General features: G+C 46.8%; 1 protein-coding gene and 1 long non-coding RNA gene across 3 annotated transcripts in view; one reads left to right on the forward strand and one right to left on the reverse strand.

Annotated features, from left to right (window-relative positions):
- Window positions 1–12,414, reverse strand: part of LOC311594739 — an 82,502-nt gene extending 70,088 nt beyond the window's left edge. Inside the window, exon 1 of the long non-coding RNA XR_014778200.1 lies at window positions 12,178–12,414. This is a non-coding gene — a long non-coding RNA (uncharacterized lncRNA). The remainder of the gene's footprint in view (window positions 1–12,177) is intronic.
- The window catches only part of CSTPP1 (centriolar satellite-associated tubulin polyglutamylase complex regulator 1), a 160,090-nt gene that overhangs the window by 112,447 nt on the left and 25,266 nt on the right, over window positions 1–22,377 (forward strand). The gene's annotated exons all lie outside the window — the stretch shown is intronic.

Here is a 22,377-nt window from a genome sequence, read left to right on the forward strand (position 1 = left end):
AAACTGGAGTTAGAGACAGTTATGAGCTGCTATGTGGGTGCTGGGAATTGAATTGGAGTCCTCTGGAAGAGAAGCCAGTGCTCTTAACCACTGAGCCATCTCTCCAGCCACTCTGCCTTAGGCTCTTGAAATGAGCCACCACCTACAACATCTTCTCTTCTCTTGTCTTCCTTTCTCTTCTCTTTTCCCTGCTCTCCTCGCAACTCCTCTCCTCCCCCCGCAACACCCGGCTTCTCTTAGTTTTTTTATATAGGATCTCATGCAACTCAGACTGGCCTCACACTAGCTTTGTTGCTAAGGATGGCCTCAAACTCCTGCTTCTCATGCTCCTAGTTCCCAAGCACTGGGATGACAGGCCATGCCATCACACTCAGTTCCCAAGCACTGGGATGACAGGCCATGCCATCACACTCAGTTCCCAAGCACTGGGATGACAGGCCATGCCATCACACCCAGCTAGAACATGCATTCTCAACAGGCACAATATTACCCCCAGCAGGACAAAAAAATGTTTCTTTAGTGATTAGAGAGAAATGCTGTAGTTTGGCCATATAAGTCAAGGCCATTAAAACGATATGTATGTGCGGCGCGCAGCCTCGCCGATAAGGAGCACGCCACACTCAAGATTCTTCTGACAGCATTTATTGATCAGCTCTTTTTGATGGCAGATGCGAAGGACCCCGAGTCCCCCAAAACCCGCTGCTTATATGCTGTTTCGGGAGGCGTGCCGAGTCCTCATTGGCTCACTCAAAGTGCCTAATTAGCATGTAGTAAAACACGCTTTGCGCAAGCGCATTAGCGAATGGTTTCGCACCACACGCAGGCGCACTCAAGGCCAGACAGCCGTGAAGAATCAGGAAGCAGGAAACCGGCGCCATCTTGTAATGGCGATTGCGGCTCCTAACATGTATGTAGCCAGGAAACACATGTCTCATAGGGCTGAGAGTGAAGATGATGTGGAAAGGTTGAAGAGCATCACTAAACAGATGTCAGTTTTTCCTTTCAAGGCAGTTTTCCCTGTGCCTAGGCAAGCTGCAATCATCAGGTCTAGTGCAAATTGCTATTGATTATTATATCCTTCTAAAAGGAACTGACTTCAGAGAGAACTTAAAAGAAGATGAAACTTGTCCCCTAAGGGGTGATGATTTCAGACAAACAACTCAAACATAAAACCTACCCGTTAGAACCAATGCTTCATGCTTAAATAAAGTGTGGTTAACTCTTTAATGTAGGAGGTTTCTTTCTTCTCTTCCCTCTTCAGCCTTATAGGAAGGCACATCAAGGGAGAGATGATCTTCAAAGTGCTTCAAAGAAGAAGCCAGCTCTGGAGAAAGAAGAGGGTGTGGTCCCCAAAGGCAGGACAGGCATGATGGTCTAAACAGTGATGGGACGTGGGCAGCGTGAGGAGAGTGTGGGAGTGGACGCTTAAGGACTGTTGCCGCTGCTGTTAGTGTTGCGCACATTTACATATCAGAAGTAGGTTTCCTCCTGTCCCTATCATTTGTCTTTTATAGTTTCAAACGCTTAGAATGGCTAAGTGGGACAACTCAGAATCCACTCATTTAGCGCTGTAAAACTTGGAAGAGACCTATAGCCTGCTGGGCTTAGCAGCCCTGCAACAACAGGATATTAAAAGTAGATAGTTTGGCTGCCCTCAGAAGTGTTCTTGCCAGGTTAGTCAGCTGCTCCCTGGCGTACCTGTGTAAGTCAGAGGAAGGGAAACCGCAGTGGCTTGGGGCCGCTGTGCAGAGCTTCTCCCAGTTGCCCGCTTGCTGATTGATCTCCTGGATCATTTTAGAGAACAGGACAGATTCTAGGGAGGCCTTCGGTCCTTGACACCCATGTAAGCCACTCACCTTTACTCCTCTCCCCGAGTCCCAAATCTGACAGATTGTCCCTTGCAGCCATCTCAGACCCTAGCAGCTCTGTCACCCATGGGTAGGTGTTACCCGACCTCATCACACCGCGGCCAGCAGCTGGGCTCCTCTCTCCCCTGTTACATTGCAGACATTCTTGTCACATCATTTTGTCCCCTCTGCCACATTCTCCCCACTTGGCCTCATTCCCTCTGTGCAAACTTCAGTTTCAAGGGACAGGAGTTTGCCAAGGAGATGCTGGCAGAGGGAGTCCCCTTCCCCACTTTCTAGCTGAAGAGCCCAGTGTCACTCATTAGCATATGAGAAGAATGGTTGTAAATAAACATCAAATGAGGTTAACGAGCTACAGCGCATCAATATTAATGAAGTCCACCTCACAGACGCAAGAGGTACTGAGGGCAGTCACAAGAAGCAGCTTCATAAAGGCCCAATTGCAGGGCTAGGAGGGTAAGAGACAGCCTGTTTGGAATGTTTGTCATTTCATGACCCCAGGAATGCTGCAGAGGAAGGCTGTCTTACAGAGCTATGCTTACAAGGCCCCCCCGCCCCACCCCACACATTCAGATTACATCTGTTTGTCTCAACAGGTGGCAGCCGAGAGGGGAAAGGCTGTGCCTGCAAGGCCAGAATCTGGGGTGGGACTATTCTAAGTCAAAAAAAACCAAGGTCCCGGGAATTCCAGCCATTGAATCCAAATCATCCTTTAACCAGTAGCTCATAGCACTTTGCTTCTAAAGTACTACAGGGACACCTAGGAGCCTGGTCACCTCAGCTGAATGAAGACATTCCCGTGTCATACAGTTTATGTGCCAGCCACTGCTTGGATTCTCCCACAGAGCCATGTTTGGTTGCCTGTAATTAGAAGTCAGAATGTCAGCCCAGTGATGGTCCGTGGGTATGTACCGTGTCCCAGGCACTATACTGGATGGCTTGGGTGTATATGTATATATACACTCCTCACAATAACCCCACGAGGATGTTCTCATTTGTGCAAAGAAGGAGCTTCAAGCTCTCTGATTTCAAGGGTCCAAGGCCACACATATGACAAATGGCATAAGAAGAACCCAGACCTATATATCTGTGTGACCTCCCATCAGTCACTACCTTCTGAGGCATCTTGGAGTCAGTCACAGAAGAGTGGTAGCTCTTACACATCTCCTTCTCTTCCGTAAGATGCATGCTCCCTCTGTATGAGAGACCAGCCATGGAGTCAGAAGGCTTTAGAGCGGCAGTGCTCAACCTGTGGGTCATGACCCCTTTGAGAAACCTCTATCTTCAAAAATATTTACATTACAATTCATAACAGCAGCCAAATTACAGTTATAAAGGAGCAACGAACATAATTTTAGGATTGGGGGGATCACCACAACATAAGGAACTTATATTAAAGGATCCCAGCATTAGGAAGGTTGAGAACCACTGCTTTAGAAGTACATCTCTGGAATTTTTGTTTTTGTTTTGTTTTTCGAGACAAGCTTTGTCTGTACAGACCTATTTGTCCCGGAACTCACTATGTAGACCAGGCTGACCTTGAACTCACAGATCTACCTGCCTCTGCCTCCCAGGTACTTGGATTAAAGGAGTGTACTACCAACACGGCCTGGCTGAAATTGTTTTTGGTTTTTTTTTTTTAAGAAGAAGCTTTTTATTAAATGCATTTTCTTTTTTTGTTTGTTTGTTTTCGAGACAGGGTTTCTCTGTGTAGCCTTGAATGTCCTAGACTCACTTTGTAGACCAGGCTGGCCTTGAACTCACAGAGATCCACCTACCTCTGCTTCCCAAGTGCAAGGATTAAAGGCGTGCGCCACCATGCTTGGCTAAATGTGTTCTCTTGGTAATATAAATTTGGAGGCAGAAGGATCTGCATTTTAAAAGAGAGAGAGAGAGAGAGAGAGAGAGAGAGAGAGTGTGTGTGTGTGTGTGTTGGGTAGCAGTGGTGCTGATTTATCCACTTTGTCACAGCAGTTCCGTTTTGACTAGGCATATACCTTTCATGAAGTCAATGGCAATGACACAGATCCCTCCTGTTCAGCCAAGCGAGTGGCTATTCTTAGCCTATAACTGCAGCCTCAGTTATAACGCCTCAGCAACCAAAAGCCCACTTCATTACTTCAGGTTTATACTGTCAACCTCTTCGTGATTCCCCGCAGAGCAGGAAAAAGAGCCTGAGGCTGCATCACTTGGATATTTTAAAAGAGGAACTCATACTGGAAGGACAAAAGCAAAAGAAAAGGTCGCTCTGTCTTCTGCCTTACTACTCCAAAACCTAGGGCCCTTGCTTACTAATGTCTCCAAAACCTAGGGACTTCCAAAACTGTCTCCATGGAATGGCACCTGGAGCACACCCATACAGGAACCCTTCCTGCCACCAAGGTAACCAAGTCTAGGAAGCAACTGAAGCTGCCTTCCTTTCCCAGGCCTGTGGCTGTCAACTTGGCTCAGAAAGAGGCAGACTGATGACTTTGTCTCCTTACCCAGTCACACTACCACACAGTTCTCATTTGAGCCTGGTCACATGGCCGTGCCTTCTGGTGGCCAAACAAGGATACGCTGTTTCCATTCTTTGCACCCTGGGTTTGGCCTGGCCATCCTTAGATGAAACCATTGGGACCCCCAAACCTTGAAGCTTTTCCAAGGACAAATTGCATGCAGAAATGGAAGGAGGAGCCACGCTGTGCAGTGAAGCAGCAATGGTGTGCAGTCGGGATGCCTGAAAGAGCCAGGGGGTTAGTTCATCACGCTTTGAATACTCAGGCACACCAGCAAACTCAGATTAATAGGCTGTTTATTCTTCAGCATGTTCCTTGAATCAAAGGCTCTGGATGGGATTATTAAAGAGTGTTTGAGAGAGAGCCCTGGAACCCTCCTCCTGGGCTCCGCTCACTGAAGAGGAACGATTGAGGGCTTTCATTTCCTGGGCAGCATCCCCCTTGCTCTGTGCTCGCTGCAGCGGAAAGGCCTGCAGCAGCTTTGTTAGCAGCAGGGTCTTTGTTCCGTCTTATGAAGTCCGTTCCCTGCAGCACCTTGGTCTGCTGACTCTAGAATCATTTAGTCTCTTGCCTTGAGTTGCCCAAAACTGATAAATATAGTTCCTGCTATCTCATCGGCTTTTGGCTATTTGACACTAGTTCCATGCTTGGACAATATTGTAATTTTTAAAATAATTGTTCAAATGATCTTTTCCAGGAGGAAAGACAATACTCATCTTAACTGTAATTTGTGAAACAATGGAGGCAGAAGGGTGTATGTTTTTTAATTCCTCTGGAATTAAAATTTCTTTAGACCTTGTGGTTGAAGTATATTGAATTATGACAGTAAATTATTCCTCTAATCCACCCTGCAGCAGAGGTTTATATTGTAGAGGTTGAGGGGCATTGCTTCTCCACAGTCCCCCCAGTTCCCTTCAGTAGCAGCAGGCTGGCCCGTGAGTGCTCACTCTACCTGGATCTCTCTAACAGTTATACTTGCCCATAATGTAGAAGATAATCATCCTTCAGGCCTCCCAAGACTTCAATGCGTGCGCGCGCACACACACACACACACACACACACACACACACACACTGCATGGGTCCATACATCTCCAGGATCTTGTGAAGGCACACAGACATCCCTCATCATTATAATGTAGCTGGACCACCACAGGCACTGAAGAACACAGAACAAACCCAGTACAAATGACAAGCAATAGTTTTGAATCTGGCACAAGCCTTAATAGCTACAGCCAGAGGCCAATAAATGAAATTGGCTCATACATCTGAGAGCTCCAGAAACTTTTTGGCATCCTGTAGCCCAGTGATCCACCAGGGAGATGCACCTTTGGGGCAGTGGGAGTCTATAAGACACTGTCCCCTCTCCTCTCCCTAACTCTCACAGCTGCTTGGATAAAGGCTGTCTGCCACATACATACTAAGATATATATACACACCCTGGCGTCCGGCCTGATTCCTTCCGGGAAGTCCATCTGTTTATCCAGTTCAAATCCCAGGAGGCAGTCACCAAAAAGTAAATAGTGAAAAGGGACAGGATTTTTTTTCTTTCTTTCTTGATAAACATGTTCCGATGAACAAAACAGATTTTGCAAACACATTCCGTCCAGTAAATCTTACACTCGCAGCTGTGTGAGACAGGATTGAGGTGGACAATGTGGTTCAGGAGGGACTCACGACTTGATTAGGAGAGTTCGAAAGTCCAGTGCTAAACCGGGTGTGGTGGCGCACGCCTTTAATCCCAGCACTTGGGAGGCAGAGGCAGGTGGATTGCTGTGAGTTTGAGGCCAGCCTGGTCTACAAAAGCGAGTCCAGGACAGCCAAGGCTACACAGAGAAACCCTGTTTCAAAAAATCAAAAATAAAATAAAAGTCTAGTGCTGCACAACATGGAGACGCTAAAATTCTACCCACCTGTCTCCCTCCCTCTTCCCCCCCTCCCCTCCTTTATCTCAAACCTAGGATCTGTTCTAGGCTTTCCTCAGGTAAATCCCTGGCTGTGCATATAAGCATCTTCAACTGCAAAGCCTGTCTCTCTACTGAGACCTTTAAACTAGACAGGAGGGGACCGGGCCTGCTACACAAGCATCAGGACCAGAAAGCATCCCCAAACACCCACATAAAAGCCTGGCATGGGGGAGGTAAAGACTGTCAGGCAGATCCCTGGAGTTCACTGGCCAACCAGCCTAACCGATTGGTGAACTTCAGGCCCAGTGAGATAGAAATAGAGAGTGATCAAGGAAAGACCCCTAAAATCTCCTCCTGGCCTCCACACACATGCGCAAACCAACCCCCTTCACACACACATGTGCAAACCAACCTGTACACAGCACAACACCCCCTCAAAAAAGCAAGTAAGTAAAAGGTAATAGAGGGTGACACTAGATATTAGAAGTCAATCACCAGGCTCCACATCCATGCACCCACACATGTACTCTAACGCTCACTACACACAAATAACACACAGCTGGCATGGTGGCCAACTCCTTTAATCCTAGCACGTGGGAGACAGAAGCAGGCATCTTTGTGGGCTTGAGGCCAGCCTGGTCTACATAACAAGTTTCAGGACAGCCAGGGCTACACAGAGAGACCCTGTCTCAACAAAACAAAACAAAAAATTAAATGTAAAAAATAGAAAAGTCGGGGTTGGAAAGATGGCTCAGAAGTTAAGAGCACTGACTACTCTTTCAGAGGTCCTGAGTTCAATTCCCAGCAACCACGTGGTGGCTCACAACCACCTATAATGAGATCTGGTGCCCTCTTCTGACCTGCAGGTGTACATGCAGGCAGAACACTGTATAATAAATAAATAAATAAATAAATAAATAAATAAATAATTTTTTTTAAAAATAGAAAAGTCCCTTAATCCCAGTACTTGGGAGGCAGAGGCAGGTGGATCTCTGTGAGTTTGAGGTCAGCCTGGTCTATAGAGTGAGTTCCAAAGACAGCCAAAGTTATGCAGAGAAGCCCTGTCTCCAAAAACCAGAGAAATAAAGAAAACAAAACAAAAGTCCTATGCGCTAGACAGAAAGAAATGATCAGAAGCCAGCAATGCTTGCGGCTTCAGTGGACAGTTACACACTGCATATGTACCCCGACCATCACAGGGTGTCCTGTAAGTATACACAACCACAAAGAAAACAATAAAGGACTGGAGCGCACCTGGAATCCCTCCACTCAGGAGCCCACGGGAGGAGGATGGCAGGTCCAAGGGCAGCCTGGACTACACAGTGAGAGCTTGTCTCTGAATAAAATCAACACAATGCATAAAGACTGTTTTGTAAGCCTCCTCTCTAGAGGGCATGTTCTGGGTCCTCTTCCTCTCCCATTGCTCCTGGTCTCGGCCACTCGAGCTGTTATGCCTCTCTGGAGTTAGACAATGGGAGGCGGTCCATCTGGCCTGTCCCTCTGTCTCTGCTTCACATCCATCCTTTTGGCTAAGAAGATGAGGGACTGAGCTCAGATCAAGAAACTGGATTCTGAGGATCAGGGACAAGCACAAGAAAGTGACCTTGTGCCTCAGAGGCGGCTAGATGCTTGTGTGTCTCTGTTCAGTGTCGAATTGGCTCGCTGAAGCATTCAGAAGTTGTTTTTTTAAAAATGTCCTCCTCACTCCTCGTTTTCGGGTCAGATGCTTTGGATAATCCAGTGGAATTCTCTCTGCTTCGCCGCTGGCCGCTGCCAGACTCAGAGTGCTAAATCCTGTCAGTCGGAGACTTCAAATGCTGATGTGTGAAACAGTGCTGCAAACTGGCGAGCTGGCGCCCGATGCTCATTCACACTGACTGCTTTGCCAATTAACCATGGCAGTGGAAGGTGACAGCACAGGGGAAAATGTGGTCCCCACTGCTGCCCATGCCTTATCTTTACTGTGGGAACAGCGTACCTGGCCATGACCCCATCCTCCCCACGGCAGTAAGCCACTCCAGTCACTGGTAAGCTTCAGTTCTGTTTCTTTCAATGTTATCCCTTTCCCACGCCTGAGAGAGCAATTTCTTTAACAGATTGCAACACACCGGGAACAGAACTAGCATTAATGTGCAGAATGGGGAGGCGGAGAGCAAAACACCCTCGCTGCTGGTTCCTAGCTCTCTCTCCTACAGCTCCCTTCTTCCACCGCAGTGTGTGGCTGCCTCCTCTCCTGGCTCAGTGATAGCTTCTTCTCCCTTAGGTGAGCCTCCGCCCCCTGCTGTGGGCTCCGACCTGCTCTTTCTGTGCGGCACACCTCTCTCTTTACATCTTATCACTATCGCTTTCCAAAAGTATCTTATCCTTGTTGTTTGTATCCCCGCACACGCTAGACTAGACGTACTCTGAAAATGAGAGTTTTCGTTCAGTAGGGTGCCACACACATGTACTCTCGGCACCGTGGAGGAAGAGGCAAAGGAATCTAGAGTTTAAGGGCATGCCAGCCATGGTGGTGCACCTTTAATCCTCCCTGCTGTCTAGAGATTGAGGCAGGTGGATTTCTGTGAGTTTGAGGTCAACCTGGTCTACACAGTAAGTTCCAGGACAGCTAGGGCTACACAGTGATACCCTGTTTAAAAAAAATAAATAAATGAATAAATAAATTCAAGGCCAGCCTCAGCTGCATAGGAAGTTTAGGGCTGCCTTGGACTACCTAAGACCCTTTCTCAAAAAAGAGACAGGGAAGCCAGACATAGTGGCACACACCTTTAACCCCAGCACTCAGGAGGCAGAGACAGGATCTCTGTGAGTTTGGGGGAAATAGGAAGGCATAAGATAAACCAAATTTCCCTAGCTCTTTTTCTTCTTCTTGTTTTTCTTGATAGGGTTTCTCTGTGTGGCCCTGGCTGTCCTGGACTCTCTCTGTAGACCAGGTTGGCCTCGAACTCATAGAGATCTGCCTGCCTCTACCTCCCAAGTGCTGGGATTAAAGGCATGCACCACCACAGCCAGCTTTCCTAGCTCTTTTCTATTTGTTTGTTTTTGGTTTTTGAGACACGATCTCTTATATAGTCCTGGCTGTCCTGGAACTCACTATGTAGACCAGACTGGCCACAAACTCACTGAGATCGTCCTGCCTCTGCCTCCTGAGTGCTGGGATTGAAGGTGTGTGTTACTATCTCCCAAAAGTAGTAATTGTTACTATCAGGAAATGGAAAGAGTAAACAGATGCATTGTTTAAGGAACGGAGTGAAATGCAGTGTCTCTTATATTGATTTTAATAATGCCCTTAGTTACAAATCCAATGTGTTGAGTCAGGATCTGTCTAAATTGAGTCACTTTTCATTTCTTCTAACTCAGGGCAAACTGCTCCCTGATGAGTGAGTTAAGTCAGGGTTACATAGAGCAAGTGCTACAGATTTCCTTGCCAGCCTGGCATAATTGAGGCCACGAAGGGTGCCCACTTCCAGATTTCCACTGGGCAGTGCCTGGCTTTGCCTTCTGTAGGGAAGGAGCCAGGAGAAACTGGCACAAGTTAGAGCAGCCGCAGGCCCAGCCTGAGCATCTTCATCCAGCCTTCATCAGGCTCCTGACTGGCTCCAGTTTCCAAAGCAGTTACATTCCTGTCCACAGGAGTCCTGTAATTCCCCCCATAGTGACGGCCATGGAGGACACGAGGCATGTTCCTTAAGTGCTGTCTGATGTCAGACAGAACAACCAAGGGGGCTTCCTGTTAGGCCAGCAGGCATGGAGCTGGTCACCTCAGAAGTCCTTCATCAAAGACGTCCTCTCAGGAGTTATCCCCTTGTCCTGGGAGGGCATGATCTGTGAGATAGCAAAGACTGTAGAGCCTCTATAAGGGAAGGGGAGTGTTTTGCCTGAGCATCTTAATTTGCCCCCTCCATGCAAGTGCATTCATGTTGCTAGCCTGGCTGGCGTACACCCGGCAGTTTGTACTCTTTATTATCGTGACTTTGTGGTCTCGTTGCTATTAGGATGGGGTTCAACCGCTGTAGGGGATGCTTCCACGCTCCACTGCTTCTCTCTGGCTGCCTAACAGCCCTCTGTTAGTTTCAGCTTCTTACCAAGCCCACCCAGTCCACACCCTGTTCTCCCTTGTCTTTTATTACTGCAGTGTTGACTTTGCATGCTGCTGTTAGTTCAGTTTCTGAGCACCTGCAGAGAATTAACTCTCTCTCTCTGCTGCTGCTGGGGATCACCCAGGCCCTTTGATCTGTTTGGTTTCTGTACTTCTGGAAATGTTGAAGGACTCTAGCTCCACCAAAGTACACAAAGGTGCTATAATACTCCCTGCAGCCTGACCTTGTAGACTAGCTCTGCTTAGAGACCAGATGCTGTCACATAAATACACATGGAAAGAACGCGTGTTACCCGTTTATTATGTACCACATACTGTTCCAAACTCAACATGAATATCTCATTTAATCTCTGCTAAAAGACCATCTAGGAACTGGCCCTGTTTAGTTTTATACCTTCACTTCTTATTCCTTTCCTCATTCCCCTGGCTCTAGCCATACCAGTTTCTACGATGTTCGTTGTTTTGTTTGTTTTTGTTTGTTTGTTTGTTTTTACCCCGCAGTAGGCACACTCCCTCCTTGAGACATTTGCAGTGCTCTTCCTTCTGCCTGGATCACACTGCCCTCAGATGTCCGTCCTGGCTACTCCTTGTCTGTTTCAGGTCTTTGCTTAAGTGTTGCCTACCTAAACCACTCTGTGTAGAATTACAGCACCTCCCATTTGCCTAACCTTCTCATCCTAGTAGCTCGTGTTCCAGTGCGCCTATCACTAGCTTACAATACTATTCATTATGTCTTTCCTTCCATAAGATCAGCTCCATGAGGGCAAAGTGCTTGCCTACTTGTTCCTTAATGTACCCCAAGCACTTAGAAAACAGCCTGTTACCAAAAAACAAAACAAAACAAACAAAATCCAGCCTGTTACATAGTAGATGCTCTAAGATATTTATCAAATTAATAAACCTTGACCCTTAAAACACCAGTGAGATGGAACTGGGGATTTAACCTAGTTGTAGAGCTGTTGAGTCCTAGCATGTATGAGTCCCTGAGTTAACCCGCCAGTATGTTATGCTTTCATGTGTGTGTGTATACGTGCACTCGCGCGCACACACACACACACACACACACACACACACACACACACACACACACCCTGCATCCCTCTGCAAAAACCACCATTACCCTTACCCACTGAGCCATTGCTCCCGTCCCTTATTGTTCCTTTTTGGTTTGTTTTTTATTTTGAGGCAGGGCCTTCCTACATAGATATGAGTCTGCTGTCTTCTCCCCCAGGCTCAGGATGCAGATGCTCCAGGAAGCATGCTATGGGCTGCATAGGGATCGACTCCAGGGGCTTAATTTAAGGATTTGACATCGGCACAGAGATAGAAGTCACTGTATGCTGCCTGCTGTGGACTTGTCCTTGTGGTGTAGAACAGCCAGGAGTTGCAGTCCCCACCCTCAGGACTTGGACTAGTGAGATCTTGGTGCTTTCCCTGACTCGTCTAGGCTATGCATACCATTTGCAAAACCCTTGTATTGTGTAGGCTTTAGTTTCTCCACCCACAAAATGAAGAAAGCGAGCAACTATTTGCTTGAGAGCAGAAGTCCAAACCTGTGATGCTTTGATTTCCTAGGCTCTTTGAAATCATAAAGTCCCAAAGCATAGAACCTTCCTTCCAGCGCCGAGAATTACTGTGCTGACAGGGCATGTAGACAGATAAATCAGTACTTCAGCCAGACACAAATAAGAGAAGGCAGCCCCCAGTTCAAAGCCTGCTGTGCTGTCTGCCAGCTATGCCACCCCACAGATTACATCACCTCCTCCGTAAGCTGCAAGTGACATGAGGAAGAGAGTGAGCACTTACCTCACAGACTGCCGCAATGGGTCCAATGAGAGGGCCGTTACACAGCACTAGTGAGGGACACAGATCCCAGCACCTTGAAGCAGTGCGGAAGTAAGGAAGGGCCCAGAGACATGTGGCTCAGAGCTAGCCTGAGACCTCCTCATCGCCAACTCACATAGAGGAATTGGATCTGTGCTGTGAAGGCATCTGTTGAGAGACTGCGTGCATGGGGTTGCCATGCAAAGGCTTGCAGCACCTTGCAAGCACAGCGGTGCTAAAGCGCAGAGAACAGTCTCCTCTTCACCCTTAGCTGATTGTGGCCATGCAGGAATGCTGCCCAGCACGGCAGGGCTTCTGGTCTCTGCAAGAGATAACTGAGGCATTCGCGTGATGGCACAGACCCAGCTTCCCAGAAAGCAGGACACAGAAACAGAAGAGTATGAGCTGGACTGGCCCCAAAGCAGGATGGGGGGTGGGGCAGGAAGGTGGGGGGCAGGGGGGCAGGGGGGCGTGTTTCTCACTGCTCGCACTTTGACTTTGACATTTTGTTTTGTTTTTGTTTTTGTTTTTGTTTTTGTTTTTGTTTTTCAAGACAGGGTTTCTTTGTGTAGCCTTGGCTGTCCTGGACTCACTTTGTAGACCAGGCTGGTCTCGAACTCACAGACATCCTTCCTCTGCCTCCTGAGTGCTGGGATTAAAGGCATGTGCCACCACACCCAGCTGCACTTTTACTTTTTTTTTTTAAGATTTATTTATTTTTTATTTATTATTATGTGCTCAGTGCTCTGTCTGCCTGCATGTATACTTGCACACCAGAAGAGTGAGTCAGATCCCTTTATAGATGGTTGTGAGCCACCATGTGGTTGCTGGGAATTGAACTCCAGACCTTTGGAAGAGGAGGCAGTGCTCTTAACCTCTGAGCCATCTCTCCAGCCCTCACTTTTACTTTTTATTTATTAACTTTTACTTGTTTTGTAGTGTTGGACCAGGGCCTCATGTATGCAAGGTGAGTTGTCTACCAACTGAGCTACATCCCCAGCCCTGCTCCCTTAATTTTTTGGTTTTGCTTTTTTGAGCTGGTCTCTTGTATACCAGGTTTCCCTCGAACTACTTTATGTCTAAGATAACCTTGAACTCTTGAGCATCCTGCCTCTACCTCCCAAGAGCTGGGATTGCAGGCATGCCCCACATACCCAGTTTTAATTTTTAAATGAGTTACACATGAACCAGAGAAAAACTCAAAAAGACAGAGGGTATAAAATCATGCCTACTTTAACATCGATTTAATGGGCTGGATAAATGGCTCAGTGGTCAAAAGCCCTGAATGCTCTTCCAAAAGACCCAGGGTTGGAGTCTCAGCACGCAAAAGGTGCCTGCTTCTCCAGTTCCAGGGAATCTGATGCCCTCTTCTGGCCTCCAAAGGCATTGCACACACATGGTGCACAAACATTATGTAGGCTGTAGGCAAAACACTCATACATATAAAATAATTTTAGGGCCTGGTTAAGAACACTTACCACTCTTGCAGAGGATGCAGGCTCAGTTCCCAGAATACATATGGTGGTTCATATCTATCTGTAAATTCAGCTTCAGAGAACCCAAGACACCCTCTCTGACCTCCACAGGCATCGAGTATGCACACGGTACACACACACACAGAGGTAAAATGTTTACTCATATGCATAATAAATAAAGGAACCTAAATATTTTAGTAAAATAATTAAAATTTTAATTTAAAATCTGTCTAATTAGTTCTTACTGTTTATATATGAGACAAGATAGAGGAAGAAATTGAGGTGCAGAGTGAGTGCTTAATTAGAAGCCTCCCTCAATGGGGAGGTCAAGAACCTGACCTAAAGCTCAGTGAAGAAGCAAGAGTTGTGTTTCTACAATATTTTCGAATGGGCTCATCCTTGATGCCGTGGAGGTAGTTTTTCATCTCTTCTCTTTTTCTGTGCTGGTCAGACCCAGTGAAAGATAAGGATCAAGACTCAAAAAGCAAACAAAACTGTCAACTCAGGTCCTGAGATGGGAGCATATTGATTCTGTTCATATTTTTTTTTAAATGTGGCGAGTGGTTCACTTTCGTTACAGCGAAGGATTATTTACTAGGAAAGCCATACTTCAAAACAAAGTTGATGGCTTCTAGGACTGTAACTGCTAACTTCAGTTTCGTTCCCATCCTGACCCCAAAGCAGCAGGCACTTTGCCCTCTCTTAGCTGCCCCTGCTCTTAGCCACACACACATAATTATAGGAGAGGACATTGCATATGCCCACAAAAGACAGGAAACAGCAGGAAATACAAAGGTAGATTCATCTGAAGAGATGTATGTGTTTATCCATATCCAGCCCTCTTCCTAGTTCCTGTTGTTTCTGATTCCAAGTCTGGTTTTTAGGGAATGGGTAGCCATAAATCCGTCATCTGGTGGAAGTTAGTAGATTCCGGCAGAGAGCAGCAGCCTCTTTATAAACCCGCCTACAGCCTTCCCTACCTACAACGCCCATGGAGAGCCAGAGAACCTAAGCTGTTGCTTTTTTAGTCTGTCTCAGTTCAGCTGCCCTCAGTGAGTAATCCTACTAGCCACTGCTTCTGTTTATATTTATTTAGAAAAGGAAAATGCATTTTAAGCAAATCAAATGCATAATTTGGCGCACTTCTTGTTTACTTTGTGGCTGCCTTCGACAATGGAAGGCTCAGGAAAATAACTTATTTACCGTTTGCTCTCTGCAGCTTTCTTAAATTCTCACCCGTTTTTCTGATTTAAGAAAAAAATTCATTCTGAAACACTCTGACAGCGGCAAGTAGATCTGATCTACAGAGTGAGTTCCAGGACATCCAGGGCTATGTAGTGAGACCCTGTCTCAAAAATATATTTAAAAAGAAAGAAAGAGAAAGAAAGTACACTCTGCCTGCTTAATTTTAAATTTGAAAGAAAAGGGTAGTTGAAAATATATGTGTGTCAGGGCTGGAGAGATGGCTTAGCAGTTAAGAGTACTGGCCGCTCTTCCAGGGAACCCAGGTTCAATTCCCAGCACCCATGTGGCAGCTCACAACTGTGTATAACTCCAGTTCCAGGGATCTGACACCCGCACACAGACATACTTGCAGGCGAAACACCAATGCACATAGATTAAAAAAAATAAAGTCACTTAAAAAAAAATACTGTTGTGGCCTGGAGAGATGGCTCAGCAGTTAAGAGCACCGGCTGTACTTCCAGAGGTCCTGAGTTCAATTCCCAGCAACCACATGGTGGCGCACAACCATCTGTAATGAGATCTAATGCCCTCTTCTGGCCTGCAGGCATACATGCAGGCAGAACACTATACATACATCATAAATAAATAAATCCTTTAAAAATATATATTATTGTGGTGGCACATACCTTTATTCCCAGCACACAGGTAGATCTCTGTGAGTTTGAGGCCAGCCTGGTCTACAAAAAGAGTCCAAGACAGCCAAGGCTACACAGAGAAACCCTGTCTTGATAAACAAAAAGCATTGTATATAAGTTATTATGCCTGTGTCTAATCCTATTAAAATGCAGATACAAGTTTATAATGGCTTGAAAATGTTTATTTTTATTCTTGTTTTGGAGACAGGGTTTCTCTGTGTAGCCCTGGCTGTCCTGGAAATTGCTGTGTAGACCAGGCTGACCTCAAATTCAAGAGATCTGCTTGCCTCTGCCTCCCGAGTGCTAGGATTAAAGGCATGTGACATCATACCAACTTAAAATGTTTTTAAAATTGTTGCTCTATCTCTGTTTTCTTATTGGCATCTAGGCCAAAGATGGTATAGTCTATAGCAGATTTAATCATTAACAGCAAAGTAGCATTTGAGGCATATCTACCCAGTTCCCACACATGTTAAGCTATTTTTTTATCTGTAAAAGAAAGGAAGAAATGAGTTCTCAAGGCATATAGGCAAACCTAAGGGCATGGGAGAGAAGAAGACTGTGGTAGAAAGGTGTGCTCTCACGTGTGCATGTTCACACTCATCCTGGCACTACACTCACGTGGTAATTTTGAACCTCACTATTCCTTGTCTATAGAGAGGCTGGAGCTCGAGCTTGGTGGGAGAGTATTTGCTTAGCATGTGCAAGGCTGTGGGTTAAACACCCAGGACAGCTAAGTGGAGGTGGAACTAGTGCCATGATCTCAACAGTTGGGTTTTTCCTGAAATTTTCACGCACAAGTACAGTGAGTCTTAGTCAGATTCACCCTGGCAATGCTTTGGCTATCAAGGAAAACGGTGTGCAGCTGCCTCAGGCAGGAAGTCTGTAACTCATCAATAAAGAACAAAGGCGTGATAAAATAAGTGAGGTGAGTGGAGTTGGTTCAGCCTCCATGGGCTTGAGCTGAAGAGCTTCAGTGAGTTGTGACTTTTGTTAGGCAGTGCCGTCCCACCCACCCGTGTGCTCCAAAGCAGGAAAGTATTAACAAGAGCAGGTCTGGTTTATTGACTGCTTCCTGGGCCTGTACCGGAGCTTTCATTTGTGCCCTGCTCCAGTCTCTCCTTAACTGTCTCCTAATCCTCTCAAAAACGCTCCTTGATCAGCATTAGAATTGGCAATAATTCATTCTACCAATGTCATTAATAACGCAGCCATGCGCTGGAGAAATGGCTCAGTGGTCCAGCAAGCACTCCTCTTGCATAGGAGACCAGGCTGGCCTTGAACTCATTTAAGAGCAGGAGTGGGTTTTAGCACTCAGAAGTGCCTGCTTAGCCCCAGAGGACTGTTCCATCTTGGTTTTATGGAGCCTCTTTGAAAGGGAAAACACTGTCCTCTTTAAAAGTAAAGCAAGATGGCCTGGAGTGGTGGCGCACACCTATAATCCCAACCCTCAGGAGCAGAGGAGGCAGAGGTAGGCGGATCTCTGTGAGTTTAAGGCCAGCCTGGTCTACAGGGTTCCAGGACAGCCAGGGCTACATAGTGAAGCCCTGTCTTTCCTTAGTTGCCCAACAGTCCTATCTGAGGGCCAGTAGACAGAACAGTACCCTGGGGCCCAACTCAGTGTTCAGGACTCTCCTGTAGCAGATCAGCCTCTGTTTCAAGCCCCCAGTTGTAGGTAGGGAGCTCAGGGTTAGCCCACAGACCTGGCCACATAATAATCTTCAATTGAAGATGCCCACATTTGCCAGGTGGTGGTGGCAGCGCCGCACGCCTTTAACCTACCACTCGGGAGGCAGAGGCAGGTGGATCTCTGTGAGTTCAAGGACAGCCTGGTCTACAGAGTGAGTCCAAGACAGCCAGGGCTACACAGAGAAACCCTGTTTTGGGGGAAAAAAAAAAGGAAGAAAGAAAGAGTGCCCACATTTCTTTACATTTGTATCTGATGCCAACAGTTCCTGGGAAGTTGCTCTTGTTCATCCTAAACATTACCACAAGATCACGGCCTTGTCTGATTTAACAGTTTGCCTAGAATCCCACTGGCCAAGCAGAAATAGGCTTGCTACATTTCTCACTTGGTGCTGGGCTTGGCCATAATAAAACATAAAAATAAAGAGTTTGGCCTCTTGCTCCTCTTTGAACACACTAAATAGATGCTCTGTGCAGTAGTGGCTTGGCAGAGGCCAGAGTTGATAATGGCTCAAGCGTTATGCTCCACAAGTATCGTTGGAAGCCATTGCTTCTCATTCCTTTTTAGGGTCATTTCCCTTTCAGTAAACTAATTATCATTTCCCTTCATTTATAATATAAAACAACAGTGCTGCCAAAGAAGATAACGCTTAGGAGCACACACTGTTTTGCTAGGCTTTGCTTGACAGCTCCAGGGCCCTCAGGACGTTGGCAATCTTCCTGTGAGTGTGGGACCAAGTGTTCCATAGAGAGGGAAGCTGTCAGATGTCTTGCCGCCCCTCACCCCCATCCTCCCTCACTTCCCTTTCCCTCCTCTACAGAGCAGCACTGAGAAGTATTTACTCAGCTGTGGCCTGGTAACAAAGCCTCCATGCCCTAGGGATGGGAAGGGGTGCTGTGGTTGTGCCCCGAACTATCCATGGCCTTCCGAGCACCTCTTGGCAGAGCATCCTGGCCAAGGGTAAGTGTCATTTAGAGTGAGCCTTCGTAGCTCCTGCAAAAATGCACATAAAAACAGTTGTAACTGAAAATTGAAGAGTCCACTCATGGTCTGCGGTGTCCTCTGGCCTCTGCGGCCGTTTCTATTGAAATCACACAGCTAACCAGCCAGAGGTCATCCAGCCCTCTGGGTTTCCCGTGGCTTCGTAGCATTTCATTATCTCCAGCCCAGCTTACGACGCAGCTGACACACAGGCAGCTCACACAAGTGAGTTTAGACTGAACCCTAATGTATGCTCACGCTTTGAGGGCTAACAGTCCTGGATTCAGGGCAGGCTTACTCTGTGCCCCGAGTCCTTCCATCTGGCACCATCCTGCTGCTCTGTGGTGACTGAGCTCTGGCTCTGGCTCTGGCACAGGCACCATTTCCCAGGGCTCTGAGTCTACAGCCACATACCACCACAGTCCTTGTGAGAAAACGTTGTGGACACACATGGTGGTCTGCAGTGAGAATGTAGAAATGACTAAGCTGCCTCCACAGAGCTTCAGAGGCAGGAATTTCAACAGCAAAAAAGCAGGCCAGATGTAAGTTTTTAAAAAAAAAGCCTTCTTCCTTTTCCTACAAATGAGTCCAAGTTAGCTCTGGAGCACGTTGCGTATCAGCCATTTCTGACTAGATTAATTTTCTTGGCTAAAATAATCTAGTTCTAGTCCATCGGTCTCTAGGATGAGGGTAGAGGTAAGCATCAAGAAGAATATTTTGAATTGAGTGCTGCTCATGCCGAAAGAGCTGAGTGTTCGCACTAAACGTTTTCATATTGAACATGGCCTCTCATTCCTCTGTAAAAGCAGTCAAGCCGACTGCACCGAGGCCTGCGTGAGAAGGCTCTAGGAGTCGACCAGCCTGTGCACCGTGGCACACCCACCATGGCTTACTATGTTTCCTGATGGTTGTGACGTCTACAGATAGGACATTAGCCATTTTCAGTTCTTTGCAGCTTCTGGATCCCCCCAATACCCATTTGCAGAGTGCTTCTTGTGCCAAGAGAGCCTCCTCCTCAGCACGCACACGCCATCTTAGTCTCTTCTCTTTGGCTGAGATAAAATACTCTGAAGAAGGAATTTGAAGGACAAAGGGTTATTTGGGTTCACAGTTGCAGGAGGGATGCAGCCCCACATGAAGGTGTGGTAGGCACTGGGAGCAGGAAGCCGAGAGGGGCAGGAGCGGGAACCAGGCTCTAAAGCTTCCACTGCCCCTAGTGACACATTGCCTCCAGAAGGTTCTGCCTCATGAAGGTTCCAATGCCACCAGTTGGAGACCATGTGTTCAAACGCAGGAATCTATAGGGAACATTTCACACTCAAACCACAACACAGAATGACCATAACTTTGCCCCTGTGTGCGTTGTCACTATGTGATACACAGTTTTTTTCATCCATTCCTTCCACACATACTCACTGGGCTAATGTCAAATTTTAAGTTATGTCTACATTTCAGTACTTCAAGTGGGGTTTTTTTTTTCTGCTTTTTTGTTTTGTTCTGTTTGTAAACAGTTTGTTTTTGTTTTGAGACAGAGCCTCTCTATGAAATGCTGGCTGCCCTGGACCTCACCACGTAGACCAGGCAGGCCGCGAGCTCAAGTGCTGCGGTTAAAGGTGTGCACCACCACCCCAGCCCAGGACCTCAAATTTTAATTTTAAAACAGTACTACAGTTTTAGACATTAGTGGCTTTGTTGATTTTTCTGATAAAGGCATCATATATGTCTTCTGGCTTTTTGGTTTGTTTACATTATTCTCATCAGGTAGGTATGTGTTGTGCACACTTTTAAAGAAGGAAACCAAAGTGCAGAGAGGTTGTATAATTTGTCTGCTGCTAAGTACTAGAACCAAGTTCTGATGCCAGGTCATCTGAGTTCTGCACCAATACAGCTGCCTGCCCGACCAGCCACCCTGCTCTGTTGACCTGGCCCACCTAAAGGGAGTCTGGATTTTAACTTGGTCTGTCAGTCCACCTGGCATGAATAATCCCATGACCAGAAGTTAAGGCTTCCATAAACCAGCTGGATCCCACCTGCTAGGGTGGCACTCTACGGCCTTTGGAGCCAGATAGGCTCAGGGCTAAGGATCAGCCTTCTAAACCGGTTGTTTCCTTGAGAAAATAATTGGCCTCCCAGAGAAGCGTTGATTTCTGAAATGGCCATGGCAAATAATAACAACACTCATGATGGGCCAGGCATCGATCTACACACTTACCATTAACTTGCAACTCTATGACACAAACATTTTATACATGGAAACTGAGGCATAGAGTTGTTAATTAAGTATCTTGAAGTCACTGGCAAAGCTAGACTTTAGTCTTGAGCACTCTAATCTTGGAGCTACAGACAACACTGTGCATCCTCGGCACAGCAAGCCTCTCTGGTCCTGGGCCAGATACCCGCTTGGTAAGACTAGTAGAAGATTTTGAAGAGAGTTCAACAGTTCTGACCACCCACACAAAGAGACGCGCCAATTTATGGAGAGGGCTCCGATTTCAATCGTATACAAAAGTCTTTGGCTTTGAACTTTCAGGACCTGCTGGCTGAGCGCTTCTAATTGTGGGGGATTCCTTTAGAGAAGCCTCTGTGGGCACACACCACATCACTAGCCTTCCCTGCACCTGTGTGGTGCTGAGGCTCTCGGGTGGGCGGGGTGAGAACGGCAAGGCAGCCAGCAGCACAGGTGTACTGCTTGCTGTAGGCGTCCTCCCCTGGCGGGGCTCAGCCTGGCCAGCTCCAGCTGCTGAGCCGAGCTTCAATGTTTCCTGTTTACAGTAATTAGAACCTTTCAGCCTCAATTTCTTACAAGAAAGATTCCAATTCAGAAGGCTTGTCTCCTTGATCCAGCTCACCTGGAGCTAGTTATTGCCGCAGTTTGGAGGGAGCTGGTGTGTAAGCCTTCCCGTATCGGATTGATAAGGCTGGGGTGTTGAAGTGTTAGCTGTGTAAACCCTGCAGCTACCGCCTGGATCTGAATTCCAGCTCTATCTTTGTACACACACGGTCTGAACTTGTTTGTCTGCGAAGTGGGGATAAAAATAGTGACAATTAGGGCTGCAAGATGACTCAGTGCATAGTTGCAAACGCCTGGCAACTCCAGTTCAATCCCAGAAGGTGGAAAGAAAGAACACAAACCTGTAATCCCAACACCTAGGAGGCAGAGGCAGGCATATTGCTGTGAGTTCGAAGCCAGCCTAGTCTACAAAGGACAGCCAAGGCTACACAGAGAAACCATGTTAAAATCATGAAGAGTAGCCAATGGCTTACACCTATAGTCCCAGGACTCAAGATGTTTGCTGGCCATTCTAGGTGAGCCTCGGCTAATTGTGAGATTTTACCTTAAAAAAAAAAAATCAAATAAGATAATGCATGTGAACCTTAAAGAGAGCAGAGCCCGACCCATAGTAAAAACACCCCAACCCCAGTAAGTAGTGTTTTCATTAAGCCCCTCTTGTCTTTAGAGCCCCTTCATAGTCCCCTGTCTCTCAGACTCTGGGCTCCCCTCCATGACCTTAGGTTATTAAGTCTTCTAAACTTCTTGGGGCTGGAGAGATGGCTCAGCGGTTAAGAACACTGACTGCTCTTCTAGAGGTCCTGAGTTCAATTCCCAGCAACCACATGGTGGCTCACAACCATCTATAATGTGATCTGATATTCTCCTCTGGCCTGCAGGTGTACATGCAGGCAGTGCTCTGTATACATAATAATAAATAAATAAATCTTAAAAAAAAAAAAAAAGTCTTCCAAGCTTCCATGTGTTCATCTGTGGCTGGGAGCAGGAACAAGGTAAGTGAGCTGTTACAGACAGTGAGCCCACAGCTCAAGGACCATCCACTCCCCGTACTGTTGTGGCTGTAGCACAAAAGGGCTGCTAGGAAACTCTTTGTTTTGTTTGGTTTTTGGAGACAGGGTTTCTCTGTGTAGCCTTGGCTGTCCTAGACTCACTTTGTAGACCAGGCTGGCCTCAAACTCAGAGATCCACCTGCCTCTGCCTCCAGTGTGCTAGGATTATAGGCGTGCGCCACCACCTTATCTTAGAGAGAGTGCTGAAAGCCGGAGCCTGGTGTGCACAGTGGTGTTTACAGTTAACAAATGCCTGATGGAGCTAGGGACGTAAGCCTCAGGAGCTCTGTTCTGTGGCTGCTGCTTCACTGTAATGCTG

The sequence above is a fragment of the Acomys minous genome (genome assembly GCF_964271855.1).
Source record: "Acomys minous genome assembly, chromosome: 3".
NCBI lineage: Eukaryota > Metazoa > Chordata > Mammalia > Rodentia > Muridae > Acomys > Acomys minous.